At 44.7% G+C, this 10,000-nt stretch overlaps 1 protein-coding gene across 2 annotated transcripts in view; it reads left to right on the forward strand.

Moving 5' to 3' along the window:
• adamts6 (ADAM metallopeptidase with thrombospondin type 1 motif, 6) overlaps window positions 1–10,000 on the forward strand; it is a 351,012-nt gene that overhangs the window by 23,219 nt on the left and 317,793 nt on the right. The gene's annotated exons all lie outside the window — the stretch shown is intronic.

Consider the following 10,000-nt stretch of genomic DNA (forward strand, 5'->3'; position numbering starts at 1 on the left):
AAAACAAAGATACGTGTGACTGGTGTGTGGTGAGACATTTACAACCACAAACATACCTAAATATGTAAAAGAACGAGTTTGACATTGCTAAGTTGGTACATTAGAAACCTCAGAGTGTGGGTAAGATGGTTGTGAGTATTTTTGGATGGCGTAACGTAACAAAATCTGAGTGCTTTGTTATCTTACAGACCTCGACATAATAAAGCCGACGCATGTTTGGAAGGTCTAGCCCGCCCCTGTACACTCCTCAACAGCCCTTCCAGCAAAGTAAACCACCCCCCAGCGCAGGCGGTACCAATCGGGGCGTCATAGACGCGCCCCATCATCTCTTACGCGATGTTCGTGGAGACAAACAACCTTGTAGTAGGCAGATAAAATGATGGTAGGGCTACCACGGCCGCAAGGACACTCTTGAGCACATACATACACTGTCTGGTCAGTGAACTATTGTAAGTATATGAATCCTAGCTGCATGTACACGAGCTGTGGGCCATCACAGTGGTGTTGCGTCCAGGAAGGGGGCAGGGGGGGGGGAGCAACATGGGCGGGGGACTAACAAAAGGAGGGATCATTTTGAATCTGACATTTTTGTCTTTTTATTTCGTTGTTTATGGGAGGTCGAGGTGGCCAACTTAAAATGACCATGTAAATGGCCAGTCTAGGATCGAAATGTTGTGAACAAATGTATTGTGAGGCGCAAAAAAAACAGACTGGATTGTAAATCGGGCCGGAGGAGCCCAGGATGAGGGTTTCTCAAATGCCCCCGGGACCGAAGTCCATTTAATATACTTCTAACCATCTAACAATACAACGAACACAGATAAGGACGTCGTCACTCTACACCTCGAAGACCGAGTTTTTCTGTAGTTAGCGTTTATCTGTTATCTAGTGTTTGGGGCCATGCTAGGACCTCTTGTAAACAGACATTAAGAACATTAGCGAACCAGCACGGAGGTCTGAGACACTTCATAGTTTCTTTAGGGTTTTCCTGTAATGGGACAAAGCGTTCTAGTACTAAGCTGTACAAAGGGCTCTCAAGATGATAGAATATAGATCTAATGATGTGAATTCACAATTTATAACACGTACAGCCAAAAATATCTCTAAAGGAACCCGAAGCAACCTATATGTCGAACAGAGAATGCTTACAATCGTGAAAAGACGCTAAAGGATTCCAGAGAAGAAGGTACACACCACTCCTTCAGTAGCGTCTTTGGGTGGTAATGGGTAGGGGAAATCGATGCGCCGTTCTTAGGATAGTCGCATACGCAGTCTCTATGGTGACGAAGGGTTCTGATGTAGTCGCGGCATACAGCCATAATTCAGGCTGGTATCTCAGACTCATAAATATGCCTTCTGGCTGACGGTTCGAGCAAGCAACTCTCTCCACAGATGCGGCACGTGTCATAGAACCATGACCGCGAAAAGTCTTCACACATGGTGCTAGCTGACTCACAGCTTCACTGGTCTTAGAAAAAGATTTAAAGTCAAGACATTGTAGGAGCCGACAGAAGAACCTTATTTATGAGTGTTACAGTAGTTGTGAGTTCGTGTAGGTGTGTATTAGGAGACGTGCCCGTTCTCGCACGCAGCGATCGTGAGCTGTGTACGACGTGTTCTGCAGTGAATCCCGAGAAGAAAGGGGAGGGGAGCACGAGTTTGGACACGGAGTATGGCAAAACTTTATAAAAACGTCGAACTAGGTGGTGGGGTACAAGCTGCTACACTTTCAGCACATCCTCCTCATCCCTCATCCTATTTAGTCTCCTATACATAGAACTCCACGGTTCGGTCTTTTCAGAACCTATTTTCAGTCATTCAGGGGACTCTGGAGGGCTGTTTTTATACGATGGGTCTGGATGAGAGAGACAGACAGACAAAGTTTCTTACCATCTGGGCCACCATGGAGAAAGATGAAGCTGTTTACAACAGATGAGGCTCTCTGGAGTCCCTCAGGAGCTCTGCAGACTGCTCTACATACAGATATGTCTATGAGAGAACCATGTTTCCCCCTGGGAGAACTGAGAGAACCTCACTCACAACATTCCTCTCACATCATGTCTCTGTGTTGTTTTATTCCTCTCGCACCCACAACACTTTACCATGCTCCATGTCCCTGGAGCTTTACAAGCTCACCTCTGACTGCTACGAACACACCCTGCTGCTGTTATACAGAATAATCATTCACAGTTTGTCCTCTGTGCCTCGCAGCCCAATCTGGAATTAACCACCATGCAGATAACATCTCTGGACAGTTTTCTGTAAGTGGCAGAAATCACTGTTGTCTCATCAGGGGGACGGAAACAGCATCCCAGAGAACGGCATCGCTCACCATGACAACGCTGTTCTCATCACCAAGGTCAGTGGGTTCTCCTGTCTGTGGAGCGATGAGAGAGTCGGTATGAAAGTCTGAGAGAGTCTGAGAGAGTTGTGTGAGATTTGAGAATGTCTGAGAAAAGTCAGGGAGAGTCTGAGAGAGTCAGAGAGAGTCAGTGAGAGTCATGAGAGTCGTGAGAGTCTGAGACAGTCAGGAAGTCAGTGAGAGTCAGGGAGAGGCTGAGAGAGTCAGGGAGAGTCTGAGAGAGTCAGGGAGAGTCTGAGAGTGTCTGGGAGAGTCAGAGAGAGTCTGGGAGAGTCAGAGAGAATCAGGGAGAGTCTGAGAGAGTCTGAGAGAGTCTGAGAGAGTCAGGGAGAGTCAGGGAGAGTCAGGGAGAGTCAGGGAGAGTCAGGGGGAGTCTGAGAAATATGGGCAGTGTCTGGGAGAGTCGGGGAGAGTTTGAGAAAGTCATGGTTAGTCAGAGGTAGACTGAGAGAGTCAGGGAGAGTCTGAGAGAGTCTGGCAGAGTCAGGGAGAGTTTGAGAGTCACGGTTAGTCAGGGAGAGTCTGAGAGAGTCAGGGAGAGTTGTAGAGAGTGTGACAGAGTCTGGGAGAGTCTAAGAAATTCAGGCAGAGTCGGGGAGAGTCTGAGCTTGTTGAAGAGAGAAATTTGAACAAAGTCAGGGAGAGTCTGAGAGAGTTTTAGAGTCACGGTTAGTCAGGGAGAGTCTGAGAGAGTTTTAGAGTCACGGTTAGTTAGGGAGAGTCTGAGAGAGTTTTAGAGTCACGGTTAGTTAGGGAGAGTCTGAGAGAGTTTTAGAGTCACGGTTAGTTAGGGAGAGTCTTGAGAGAGTTTTAGAGTCACGGTTAGTCAGGGAGAGTCTGAGAGAGTCTGGGAGAGTCAGGGAGAGGCAGGGAGAGTCTGAGAGAGAGTCTGAGAGAGAGTCTGGGAGAGTCTGAGAGAGTCTGGGAGAGTCAGGGAGAGTCTGGGAGAGTCAGGGAGAGTCTGAGAGAGTCTGGGAGAGTCAGGGAGAGTCAGGGAGAGTCAGGGAGAGTCTGGGAGAGTCAGGGAGAGTTTCAGAGAGTCTGAGAGAGTCTGAGAGAGTCTATCTACATCCACTTCAGACTGTCTAGCAGTAAGAAAGTGAGTCGACTCTGAATCAACTCGTCTTCAGGAAGTGAATCAAACCCATTGTGTGTTCAGGAGATTTGAACAAAAATCTAAAACTGAATGTGATAAGAAGGTTTGTACTTCATCTCTTATTATTATTATCCACATGCTTATTGTAAGTGCAGACTGTGTATTCTTCTCTGCTCTGGGAATGTAGTACACCCCCCAACACAACACACACACACACAACACACCCACACACACACACACTAACAATAAAAGAGTTTTACGGGAACATTTTTATAGTTTGATTGAAACTCAACAGACAGAAAAGAAAAAACATCTGTGCCGAAGAAATGATATAAAAACAAAATAAAAATGTTTCTGATTGCTGAGTTTTTATTGCCACACAGATGTCTGGAGGTTAAAGGAGAAAGTTGTTTGTTTATGTGCGATATTGTCTGAAATTGCTGGAAAATACGTTCATGTAGCTCCGACCTTCTCGCACCGCGCGGTGCGTCGGCGTGGGATGAGTTCCACCGTACACTTTACAGACCGTCACCGTGTTGCTGCCAAAACCTGCATCGTGTCATCATCCGGAAAGCAGCGCCGCACGTCTCTCCTTGCTGTTTTGTACACGTTACTATGGCAACCGAATCACACCCTTGGGTCACCTGTTGAACATTTTCTGACTTGTGCTGAGGTTTTTTGCCCTCAGGTTTTCCTTCTCTGACAGGTTTGGTGACTCAGCGCTGGGTTTGTGGTCGTGTTGTCGACGCTTTTGGAACAGAAACGTTTTGGAGTCTTTGATGTTCAGTGATTTAGATCAGTTCATTAAGTGGCAGTTTTATATTCTGTATATTTATCCTGCTGTAAAACACTGTTACTACAGCTACGCTATACGATCAAAAGTATGTGCCCCCGACTGTCACACCCACGTGTGTTGCTAATCGTTGTGAGGTGTGTGATTAACGTGTTCTGTGCTCAGCTTCGTTCTCAGATAACGTACCAGCTCCGATCGCTCACCGGTCTCCAGACATCTGCTGTGTCCTTCCAAGCTTATTATTCTCTTAACCTTCTCTACACATTTAATCAGAGCGGAGTATACGACAGCTGAAAATAAAACCGCACTTCTAAGATTTTATATAATTTTTATGCGAACTAAAGTTATGTGATCATGGACATGAGGAAACTTCAGATCAGACACTGAGGAAACGTCGCTTGCTTTCATCCGCTGCTTCATGGAATCACACCTAAATGAAACGTTTTCAGCATTTAGCAGACGGCCTTATACAGAGCGACTTACATTCTTTCTCATACAACTGAGCAATGAGGGTTAAGGGCCTTGCTCAGGGGCCCAGCAGTGGGAACCTGGTGGACGTAGGAATCGAACTCACAACCTTCCGATGGCCAGCCCAACATCTTAACCCACATCTCACAACATCACCTCTGAAACAGCACTGTGTAGAGAAATGAGAGCTTGGACGTCTTCGGATCAGAAGTCGATAGAACACAAAGCTCTGGTTTCCTCAGAATGGTGTTAAATGAAGGATGATTAAAGTTCCGAGCCTCTCTGTAACTCTCTAAAGGATTTTTCTCCTTGTGCTCTTTTCGTCTAGCTGCAGAGACTCGACACACTGTTGTTTCTGTCCTTTCTGACAATTCTGTATGCTTTGGACTAAGTGACTGTGGCCTGAGATGAGAAACGTTTCGCTATCCTGAGATCTGACTCTAACAAATGAGTTGAGGTTCCGGTGAGAAGGTGCAGCGTCTCCGGCCAAGAAAAAGCTCATGAATTAGACCTGGGCTCAGTGTTCAGTCTGAGATGCATATACGAGTGTCTTTTTTAAGACACTGACGCAGGGTCCAGGAAGCGCTGATTAACCATCGCGTCTGGTAAGAACATTGTGAATCCTCCAGGACAGAAAATGCGTCTGCCATTATTTTAGCGACGCAGGCTTTTGGTTTATGACTAATGATCCCTTGAAGAGGGAGAAAACTTCACCGAGGCCAGACGTTTGATCCCGTGCCGTATTTATAGCCGTACGTCTGTCACAGGCGGCTGGGAGGAAAGAATCTCGCATCATTGTGATCTTAATGTGCGTTAAAGCGAGACACTACAACAAGGAACAACAAGGATTTCACTTTCAGACTGACTTTAAGCACATTGAACAGTACAATGCATCTCATGTTATTTCTGTGCTCATGAAATGGTAGATGTTCAGTCCGGTCATTAGAGAAGAACAGTAATGATTGTTGAGATTAAGCTTCATCTGCATAAACAAGATGGAGATATTTGAAAGTGAATATTTTCGGATTTTGTTTGGACATCAGGTTTTGTTCCACGACACAGATGAAGAGGTTTTGTTCCACGACACAGATGAAGAGGTTTTGTTCCACGACACAGATGAAGAGGTTTTGTTCCATGACACAGATGAAGAGGTTTTGTTCCACGACACAGATGAAGAGGTTTTGTTCCATGACACAGATGAAGATGAAGGTTTAAAAGAGAAATTTCTGCAGTTTGTTGATTCTTGACACTTCTCCTGGAGCAGTGCACAGTGTTCTTCATCTTCATCTCGGTTAGTACGCAGGTGAATCCAGAGTCAATCCCAGACATAAAGGGACCCTGGAGCTGTGAAGAGAAAGCACTGGATGAAGAACTGATTCATGATGATATGTTTAAGTTAAACTTTACATTTAATAACATCATATTTAATTGTCCTCCCTGCTCCTGAACATGCGTTACGGTAAGAACTTCATCAAGGTGAACGCTTCTACGGCCAGGTTCGGTCTATCACCACCTGCCGTCTCTCCACGATTTATTTTCCAACACACAATACAGCATTTCATGAGCGATGTGATGAGGAATGAAAGTAATCCGATCAAAATCATTCGCTTTCCCTGTGAGTGTTCCAGACAGAGACTCATACATTTTTGGATGTCTTCCATAAAGATCAGAGTGAAGCAGAAGGACATAGAAGGCCTGAAATTTAATTTGCAATTCGGTTGTCCTTGTGTGGTGTGTGTGTGTGTGTGTGTGTGTGTGTGTGTGTGTGTGATGTGTGTGGTGGTTTAATGTTTTTAATACATTAAGACCCCACGTAGGATTGGATTGCACGCTGCCATTAATAATAAATGAGTGTATATTTCAAGGGTCTTCGCGTCTCAGAGCGAGCGTGCCTGCTGCTTCGTTTCTTTTATTGGATTATTCAGAGCAGTGTGTAGGTTATTTAGACAGCTTGACAGGAGGATGGAGACGACGTGCCCACGCGGTTTGGCTTTGCATTCTTGGCCGTCTTGTTTGAGATTCAAACAAAAGCCCCACTTTTTTGTGTGTGATGAGGACCGAGGACAAGGATCTTTTTTATATATAAATTTTGCCGAGTTATTTATGTTGTAGAGGTTTCTGTGTTTTTGACAGAGATGATAAATGAGAGTTTTGTGTAATAACTGACTTTAGTTAGGATCGATCTTATCTCCCGCTTCAGTGGGAAGATTAAATACAAACCACTTCAGATTTTACTTTTACACAATTGTTTCTGATCTGGCGACAAGTTCATACAGAGATTAAATCCATCCGTAGAACAAACTCCATGCTTCTGTCTGTCCCGTATGAAACCCAGAACGTCCTGGATTCCTTTAATTTGTTCCAGATCAAGTCCTGTGTCTTAGTTCTTGTGCTACAGACGATATTCAAGCAGAAAAGCCTGGCTTTCCTGCCTTTGGTTTGACTCCATGGCTGTTATCAGACCCAACTGCTTCTTAGGAGGTGTTAAATGCCCCGTTTGGGGAATGAAAAAATATTTGGCATTCTTTAGTAACGGCTGTGCCGTCAAAAACATCTGCCAAAACCGTTGACAAGTCCAAAAAAAAGCAGAGTGGTTGTATAAGAAAATATAAAGTGGGCCCCTGAGTGTGCAGTTCAAACCACCAGTGGAGTGGAGTATGGCAGTGGCGGGGTGAGGTGTGGGGTGTGGGGTGGAGTAAGTGTGGTGTGCAGTGTGGGGTGCAGGGTTTTAGTGGGAGTGTGGGGTGGAGTGTCGAGTGTGGGGTGAGGTGTGGGGGTGCAGCGTGGGGTGGAGTGTGGGGTGCAGGGTCTGGGTGGAGTGTGGGCGAGGTCTGTGGGGTGCAGCGTGGGGTGCAGGGTTGGGTGGAGTGTGGGGTGAGGTCTGGTGGGTGCAGCGTGGGGTGCAGGGTTGGGTGGATTGTGGGGTGGAGTGTGGGGGTGCAGCATGGGGTGCAGGGTTGGGTGGAGTGTGAGGTGCAGGGTTGGGTGGAGTGTGGGGTGAGGTCTGGGGTGCAGCGTGGGGTGCAGGGTTGGGTGGATTGTGGGGTGGAGTGTGGGGTGCAGCATGGGGTGCAGGGTTGGGTGGAGTGTGAGGTGCAGGGTTGGGTGGAGTGTGGGGTGGGGTGTAGATTGGATGGATGCTGACAGTGACATAAAGGAAATGCTGAATGTGAACCGGTTGTACAGGACATGGTGTATTTATGGTGTAGTTATGGTGTATTTATGGTGTAGTTATGGTGTATTTATGGTGTAGTTATGGTGTATTTATGGTGTATTTATGGTGTATTTATGGTGTATTTATGGTGTATTTATGGTGTATTTATGGTGTATTTATGGTGTATTTATGGTGTAGTTATGGTGTATTTATGGTGTAGTTATGGTGTATTTATGGTGTATTTATGGTGTATTTATGGTGTAGTTATGGTGTATTTATGGTGTATTTATGGTGTATTTATGGTGTATTTATGGTGTAGTTATGGTGTAGTTTTCTGTATTCACGGTGTAGTTTTGGTTTATTTATGGTGTAGTTATGGTGTAGTTATGGTGTAGTTATGGTGTATTTATGGTGTAGTTATGGTGTATTTTTGGTGTAGTTATGGTGTAGTTATGGTGTATTTATGGTGTAGTTATGGTGTATTTATGGTGTAGTTATGGTGTATTTTTGGTGTATTTATGGTGTAGTTATGGTGTATTTTGGTGTCTTTATGGTGTAGTTTGGTGTATTTTTGGTGTAGTTATGGTGTATTTTGGTGTTTATGGTGTATTTATGGTGTATTTATGGTGTAGTTTGGTGTATTTATGGTGTATTTATGGTGTAGTTATGGTGTATTTATGGTGTAGTTATGGTGTATTCCCTCCATCACTGGGATGAGCGATGCTCCAGCTTGTTGATGTGGATTTAGTGTTACACAATGTCTTATTTAATGCAGATTCTTGTACAGACAAACTCTACTGAACTCCACCTACTCCATCAACACCACTGCATCCACCCCATTTCTGTTCATGTTCACAATGTATTATTGTGTCCTGTTGTTGTTTTTGTCCATGAAGTGCCATTGTTTTATTACAGTACTGTGAAGAAACAGCACCAGGTCAGATTTAATCCAGCATGGAGACGAATATATAACCAAACACAGTGATGGAGTGATGAACACCACTGTGAGAGAGAGAGGAGATGAGAGAGAGAGATAGAGGAAGAGAGAGAGAGAGAGAGAGAGAGAGATAAACTGATTAATAAACTGATTGTATAAACTGATTAAATCCTGAACTAACAGAGATGTGGGTTTTTTACAGGTATGACATCTGCACCTACAAGAACAAGCCATGTGGAACTCTCGGTGAGTCTAGAACTGTTTCTCACTTTATGTCCATCTGCTTCTCTCTCTCTCTCTCTCTCTCTCTCTCTCTCTCTCTCTCTCTCTCTCTCTGTCTCTCTCTTGTCTATCTCTATCGTATATCTGTCTATAACTCTCTCACTCTATTATCCTATTCTCTATCTATCTCGGTATTATCTCTCTCTCTATCTCTCTCATATCTGTATATCTCTCTATATCTCTTTTTCTCTCTCTCCTCTAATATCTATCCTCTCTGTCTCTCTTCTGTATATATATGTCTCTATATATATATATCATCTATATTCTCTATCTCTGTCTCTATCTGTTATCTCTCTCTCTATATCTCTCTCTCTCTCTCGTCTCTCTTCTTCTCTATACATATACTGTCTCTCTCTCTCTGTCTCTCTCTCTCTCTCTCTCTCTCTCTCTCTCTCTCTCTCGTATGTTTCTTTTCCATACATTTACCCTCTTGTCTATCTGCTCTGAGCCAGAGGTGTTAAATCCCCTGAGTGCACAAGGCGAAAAGAAAAGAGAGAACGAAGCAGATATAAAATGTCAGAAAGTAAAAGCAAAGGAATTTTTGTGTCAAATCAGATATGGACTCATGGTGTCTGACTCTCATGGTGTCTGAGTCACGTTGTGTCTGACTCTCATTGTGCCTGATTCACGTTGTGTCTGACTCTCATGGTGTCTGAGTCACGTTGTGTCTGACTTTCATTGTGCCTGACTCACGTTGTGTCTGACTCTCAAGGTGTCTGAGTCACGTTGTGTCTGAGTCTCATTGTGCCTGACTCACGTTGTGTCTGACTCTCAAGGTGTCTGAGTCACGTTGTGTCTGACTCTCATTGTGCCTGACTCACGTTGTCTCTGACTCTCAAGGTGTCTGAGTCACGTTGTGACTGACTCTCATGGTGTCTGAGTCACGTTGTGTCTGAGTCACGTTGTGT

This window comes from Tachysurus fulvidraco, chromosome 20 (assembly GCF_022655615.1).
Source record: "Tachysurus fulvidraco isolate hzauxx_2018 chromosome 20, HZAU_PFXX_2.0, whole genome shotgun sequence".
In the NCBI taxonomy this organism is placed as follows: Eukaryota; Metazoa; Chordata; class Actinopteri; order Siluriformes; family Bagridae; genus Tachysurus; species Tachysurus fulvidraco.